Source organism: Macaca fascicularis, chromosome 12, assembly GCF_037993035.2.
Source record: "Macaca fascicularis isolate 582-1 chromosome 12, T2T-MFA8v1.1".
Classification (NCBI taxonomy): domain Eukaryota; kingdom Metazoa; phylum Chordata; class Mammalia; order Primates; family Cercopithecidae; genus Macaca; species Macaca fascicularis.
Genome location: NC_088386.1, coordinates 43,353,079 through 43,360,234, shown reverse-complemented (window position 1 = coordinate 43,360,234; position 7,156 = coordinate 43,353,079). Strand labels below are relative to the sequence as shown.

General features: G+C 39.5%; 1 pseudogene; it reads right to left on the bottom strand.

Annotated features, from left to right (window-relative positions):
• Nucleotides 1-1,467: 1,467 nt before the first annotated feature.
• LOC135966670 (large ribosomal subunit protein uL24 pseudogene) lies at nt 1,468-6,224 on the bottom strand (annotated as a pseudogene).
• Nucleotides 6,225-7,156: the final 932 nt, after the last annotated feature.

The following is a 7,156-nucleotide window of genomic DNA, read 5'->3' as shown; positions in this document are numbered from 1 at the left end:
AAGCCATGTTTCTAATTGTTAGAGAAAACATAAGCATGGATATTGGACAGTTGTGTTATATAAAATATGTACAATAGAGAAATGAATGTGTGAATATGTAGATTTGTACTATTGGTACTAAAATTCTGACTTTGCTCTAGTAAATTCAAATTTATTGCCTTGTTTCAGCTATGGTTTTAATATTTTGTCTGTCTTCTACAAAATTCTCTAAAGAAAGCCAAGGTATAAAATGCTTTTAAAATCCCAGATTTTTATATACATTTTAGTTTTCTCCTAGACACTACTTCTGAAATAAAACCAGTGAAACTTCAGATCAGATAACATAAAGAATTGAAATCTTAAGGCACTTATTATTGTCGTTATTGTCTGAGAGATACTGGCAATTGTGAGGCTTCTGTTGGCTCCAAATAGAAATTTCTTCTATAAACGTTCCTGTAGAATGTCTGTTTATGGGCTAGAGACCTTAGGGGAAGTTAGAAAGGGTGTTGTCTTATTTTATGGGCCTTCTTGTTTGCCAACATACTTGAAGTTTCAATATTCAAAAGTCATTCATATAATCTCTTCTTTTATTGATGTGGTTTAAAAAAATTTCAGGTACCTACTTGCAAATGTTTCCCAAGAACATTTCCTTATATCTAGGGTGTGCCATTACATTTGCCCTCTTTCTTCTTCCTTTTTTGGATTATTTTTAAAACATAGTTGTTTTCAAAGGTAATGCATCTTTCAAAGTAAAGAAGACTTCCAGAAGAACAGAGGTAGAGCCGGGCTCAGGTTTCTTCACATGGTCAGCAGCAGGGCAAAGGAGTGCCCTTTCTACTGTTTTATAATTGACAAAGAGAGGAGAACTCTTTCATAAAGAGGGCCCTACTTGTATTCCTGGAAGTCTTTGATTATGTCTTTCTTCTGGTGCAAACTGATATCAAATCACTAAGTAAGAACTTAAAACCATCCTCTACCTTTTGAGTAGTGGGAATGTGGGGTAGCAGGTGTACACAGGAATAGGGCTAAGATTTTTAAAAATATATTTTAGCAGTTTTTAATAAAAATTGTATATAAGATTATTTCCTTCTTCCTTCCTTCCTTTCTTTCTTCCTTCCTTCCTTCCCTCTCCCCTTTCTTTCTTTCTTTTCTTTCTTTCTTTCTTTCTTTCTTTTTCTTTCTTTCTTTCTTTCTTTCTTTCTTTCTTTCTTTCTTTCTTTCTTTCTTTCTTTCTTTCTTTCTTTCTTTCTTTCTTTCTTTCCTTCCTTCCTTCCTTCCTTCTCTCTCTCTCTCTCTCTCTCTCTCTCTTTCTTTCTTTCTTTCTTTCTTTCTTTCTTTCTTTCTTTCTTTCTTTCTTCCTTTTCTTTCTTTCTTGACAGGGTTCATTTTGTTGCTCAGGCTACACTGTAGTGACGTGATCATGGCTCACTGCAACCTGGAACTCCTGGGCTCAAGCAACCCTTGCCTCGGCCTCCCAAAGTGCTGTAATTACAAGCGTGAGCCACTGCACCTGGCCTCTTGCATCTTCTGAATTGTTTCTTCCTCGAATTTGTCCTTTCCCTTTTGTACTTAGTGAGATTTGCCTTTTGGTTCAAGGATATTTTTGCACTCTTTGTCCAGTTTTAGCTTAGTGGCAACCATCCTGCTGGGGTGAATTCCCACAGGAACAGTTGTGCCATTAGCCTTCTCCCGCTGCATCTATTCAATGTAGATCATGTATTTCTTCCTCTAAACCCGGACTATTTTGACAATTTCCTGGCTTTGTAGTGTCCTTGGACAACCTGTACATTATCATCGTTTTACATGCACATGGATTGAATGTTCCGTTTCTGTCTTAGCTCTCTGGACAGTGGGGAAGACATAATCTTCTTGTGAATGCGGGAAGGCGCATTGAAATGACTTTTCCAGTTCTTGCTCTGGTCACATGTCACAAAGGGACTGGCTTTTGTTTTGGATACTACTGCTTCTGTGATGGCCACACAAGAGAAGAGAAGATAGGGTTTTCAGAGTATTTTCTCTAGCCAGAATCTCTTGATCTGCTTGACTGTACAGGTGTTCCATTCCAATCTGCACTCAGTCTCTTGCCCGGCCTGCTGAGTTTTTTTTTTTTCCTTTTCAAAATTCGTGTTTCTAATTTTCACACACTTGGAATCCTAGTTAGGCATTTAGCTGTACTCTTTTACACAAAAATTTGATGACATCTGTTTGTTTGTTTTTTGTTTTGTTTTTTGAGACTGAGTCTCGCTCTGTCACCCAGGCTAGAGTGCAGTGGCGCAATCTCAGCTCCCTGCAACCTCTGCCTCCTGGGTTCAAAGGATTCTCCTGCCTCAGTCTCCTGAGTAGCTGGGATTACAGGCATGCACAACCACGTGAGGCTAATTTTTGTATTTTTAGTGAGATGGGGTTTCACCATGTTGGCCAGACTGGTCTCGAACTCCTGACCTCAAGTGATCCACCCGCCTCAGCCTCCTGAAGTGCTGGGATTACAGGCATGAGTCACCGCATACAGCCCCACCCCATCTTTTTTTATTGCTGTTGTTATCGCGTTTTTTTGTTTGTTTGTTTTCAAAGAGGCGTGTTAAAAGAATGGACTCTGGAGTCAGATAAGTCAGACTTTGAGCATATTACGCATGTGCTGACTTTTTCCACTTCTAAAATTAGTTATGTAACATCTCGTCGGTAAGTGTTTATAATAAGACCAATCACACAGGACCTGCTATGAAAATTCCATGCTTGTAAAGTGCTACCCAGAGCCTGACGCGTGGTTGGCACTCTATAGGTATGAGTTTCTTTTAAATTTATTTGGGATATTTGCATGCCTATTTATTTTTGTGAAAAGGTTTATGTTTAAAAAATTTAAAAAATATACTTTCATTCATACGTCAAATATTGTTGTGCTCTTCTTTATGCCAGGTACAGGTTTAAGAGCTGAAAATATGTAGTAAATAAAACTTAGAATAGGCCAGGTACAGTGGCTTATGCCTGTAATCCCAGCACTTTGGAAGGTGGAGGCAGGAGAATCACTTGAATCCAGGAGTTCAAGACTAGGCTGGGGAGTACAGTAAGACCCCATCTGCACACACACACAAAAATTATTTAAAAATTAGCCAGGTGTGGTGACTCATGTCTGTAGTCCCAGCTGCTCAGGAGACTGAGGCAGGAGAATCACTTGAGCCCGGGAGGTTAAGGTGCAGTGAGCCATGGTCAAGCCACTGCACTCCAGCCTGGGTGAAAGAGGGAGACCCTGTCTCGAAGCAAAAAAACAAACAAACAAACCCAAAAAACAAAACGAAAAAACCAATACTATTTAACAAATATTACTTTTATACAAGAATTTATGTTCTTCTGGGGAAGACAAACATTGAAAATATAAACATGTGAAATATATAGTATATCAAATGATGATCACCATTGTAGGAGAACAAGTTGGGCCAGGAGCAGGTAACATTTGAGCAGAGACTTGAAGGAGAGGAGGGAGTGAACCATTTGAATACTTGGTGGAAGAGACAATGGCAAGTACTTTATCCTGAAGCAAAGAGGCAGGTGTGTCTGGGGAGAGTAGGAGATGCAACCAGAAAGATAGCAGAGGCCCCATCATGTGGCACCTTGGAGGCGGTGTAAGGACTTTGGGTGTTACTCTGAATGGAGGGGATTGAGCAGAGGAATGATAATATCTGACTATGGTTTAACCAGAAAGCAGTCTGACTCCTCTGTTGAGAAGATACTGCTAGAAGGACCAGAACAGAGGCAGGGAAGATCAATGAGGAGGTTACTGTAGTGATCCACACAAGTGGTAGTGGTGGCTTGAATCAGAGTTGTGGGTAGCAAAGGAAGCAGTCAGAAGGGGTTGTAATCTGGATATATTTTGCATATAGGGGCTGAAGGATTTTTGTAGGGTGTGAGAAAAAAGAGACAAATAAAATTCTGGATGACTCTAAAGATTTTAGCTTAAGAAACTGGAGTCGTTGGTAAATGAAAGATTAAGACTGGGACCTTAACATGTTTGGAAATGAGAATGAGGGACAGATCAGAAGTGTGGATTTAGATATGTTAAGTTTGAGATTAAAATGCTTATTAGACTAAGAAGAGAAAATGTTCATTAGGGTTTTAAGCCACATAAGTAGACTGTGGATACCAGAAGATGGGTATACGTAGCCAAGAGACCCACCAGCACAAGGATTAGGATGAAGAAAAGCTGGAGATGAGGAGGAACTACCTGACTTGCAAATGTATTGCTCATAATGAAACGTAATTTGGGGAATGTATTTTGAGGAAATCTATCTATATTCACCTCACTTCGCAATTCAAACTTTTAGAGAGTGAGACGTTTGCTTCGTTGAAATAACAAATATTGCATATCTATTGGTTAAGAAGCTTAGAACTCCAGAAAACGTCAGAAAACTTCAGGACATTTCTATGGAAAGTAGACCAAAAAATTATCTCCATATCGAAGAGACTAAAGTCTCTAAAAAAAAAAAAAACCAAGCCTTGAACAAAGATTAGTAAATTTAGAAATGGCTTATAAATACGTCTAAAGCAGAAAAGTGGGGTAATGAACAACATTGAGAGGTGATGGCCAGTGTTTTCAGTGAGCAGAGCCACATAAGTCATTTAGAAATGGCTTACGTTGGCCAGGCTGGTCTCAAGCTCCTGACCTCAAGTGATCTGCCCACCTTGGCCTCCCGAAGTGCTAGGATTACAGGCTTGAGCTACCGTGTCCAGCCCTCCAGCTCTTATATAAGAAGGAAATCAATGACTATTTATTTGAGCCATTGTTGTTTTCACCTTCACTACAGAGGCCAGACTTGAATCCCATGGCCCTTCTAATAGAGGCCAGAGTGCTAAAGTACAGTAGCAATTGTTCTCTATTATCTGTTGATAGAGAAAATACATAATGACAATGAGATATTATAAATGCAAGAAGGTTTTATGTAAATTTTTATTTAATTAATCACAGCTACATATACTTGAAAAATAATAGTACTTACACAGATGAGATGTATTGCTTGTTCACTCTACTGATGTTGTGTGAACTAGCATGTGGATTTAAGAACTCTTTGCCAACCTCCTTCTCTAATCTACTTTTTGAAGTCCATGGATTCAGGCCTTAGAGTTAAAAATGAGGTTAAGCAGTATGGGAGCCAGCTCTGAAAGTCTTATGCAAATAAAAGTTGACATGCCAGTTCAACCATGAAGCTGTTGACTTTAACTAGGTAAGTGAGGAGAGCAAAGACCCAGAGAGTCCGGTATCTGTAGTGGACATTGTGGTCATTTCCCCAACATCACTTTACTACTTTTCTGCTGCATAACAGCCATTCCACTTGGGTGAGTGTACTGGGTTAAATAGTTCCTCCCCTCAAATTCATATTCACTCAGAACCTGTGAATGTGACCTTGTTTGGAAATAGGGTCTTTGAAGATGTGATCAAGTCAAGAGGAAGTCATGCTGAATTACAGTGGGCCCTAACTGAATCACAAGAAGAGGGAAATTTAGACAGAGACACAGAAGAAAGGCACCATGTAAAGACAGAGGCAGAGATGGGAATTGTTATGCATCAAGCCAAGGAACACCAAGGATTGCCGTCAACAACTGGAAGCTAGAAGAGATGAGGAGGGATTCTTCCCTGAGCCTTCATGGGGAGCATGGCCCAGCCAACACCTAGATTTTGGACTTCTAGGGCTATACAATAATGAGAGTAAATTTCTATTGTTTTGAGCTACTCAGTGTGTGGTACTTTGTTATGGCAACCCTATGGAACCAATATAGTGTGATTGGTCCCGCCCTCAGCTGAAGGCTTGTATGACTGTCAAGATGTCTAACAACCAGTACATGATCCACCCAAGCAGAAGAGGGGTCTGCTGCATTGCTGTAACAGAGTCCAAATGAATGCTTGCTTTGCAGGTATTAACTTTTTAACAGCTGGATAGTAGAGAAGTCAGGGGCATTCCAGGCTGGGATGCTGGTACAGGGAACACTTTAGCGGAGAGAGGGGGGAGCTTAGAATACTGGCTACTTATCCTCTGGTACAGAAGCATTTCAATATGTTATATACCTATGGGGTTATATCAGCATGTGCCAGGTACATGCTGAAGTTGGTCCCTACCAATGTATCTTTCCTTCTTGCCACTACAAATGACTCAAGAATTACCTAAATTGGACCAGTCAGAATGAAGCTCAGACTTTGATGTTTTTTTGGCCGAAGGAGAACATGCCTTCTCTTGGGAGATGTAAATGAGAAATAACATGATCCCGGTTGCTGCTAGCTAAAGCTTTGCAACCTGGAAAGAAAGTAGCCTAAGGGCAGACCTAAAAATCAAAGAATGAAAGAACCGAGAGAATGGCAGCCCAATGGAACTGGAGCTCATCATTTGCACCTAAGTCTCCCATCTTCTGGACTATTACTTATATGAGCCCATAAATTCCCTTTATTATTCATGCAAATTTGAGTTGGATTTCCTGTTGTTTGTAACTAGAAGAATCCTAACTGATATAGTCCTTGTGATTTTCTTGGTAGATATTTATTGCGTCCTTCTCTTTGAAACATTTTATTTTGATGTCTGCTACTGTGATTATTTTAAAATTACCTTTTACCTTTGTGTTCTGCTAATAAATACATGAGATACCAGCCATACATTAAGCAAATAGGACTTTGCTGAAAGACTAAAATAAGCCAACTGTGTACTAAATCCTTAGACTGCAACTGCAACTCAAAAGCAAACACACACACACACACACACACACACACACACACACACACACATCCCTGCAATTTCCCCCACTGAACTCCCTGACATATATAATAAGTGCTAGTTTGCATTATAGATGCAATAGATGGGCAGAACGGTACAAATGAATGGAAGGGGATCTGTAATCTATGGGGATAATAGAAAAATAAAGGAAGGTATTAATTTAAAGAAATGTGGTTTTGTGAATGAAATTTTCTTCTATAACGATAACTTCAAAAATAAATCAAATGATAGTGCAAAGGTCAATTTAAATACAGAGGCTGGCAAAGGAATGGAGATGGAGAGAGATGAATAGAGGCAGCCAGGGGAAAATCATGAAGTTTAAACTCTTTTTCCTGTATCTCAGTCTTCAAAATACATCTTTCTTTTGCAGTTCTGGGGGCCATTTCAAAAACAGGGTTAAGGAAGGGCAGAGACAAAGTACCAGTGTT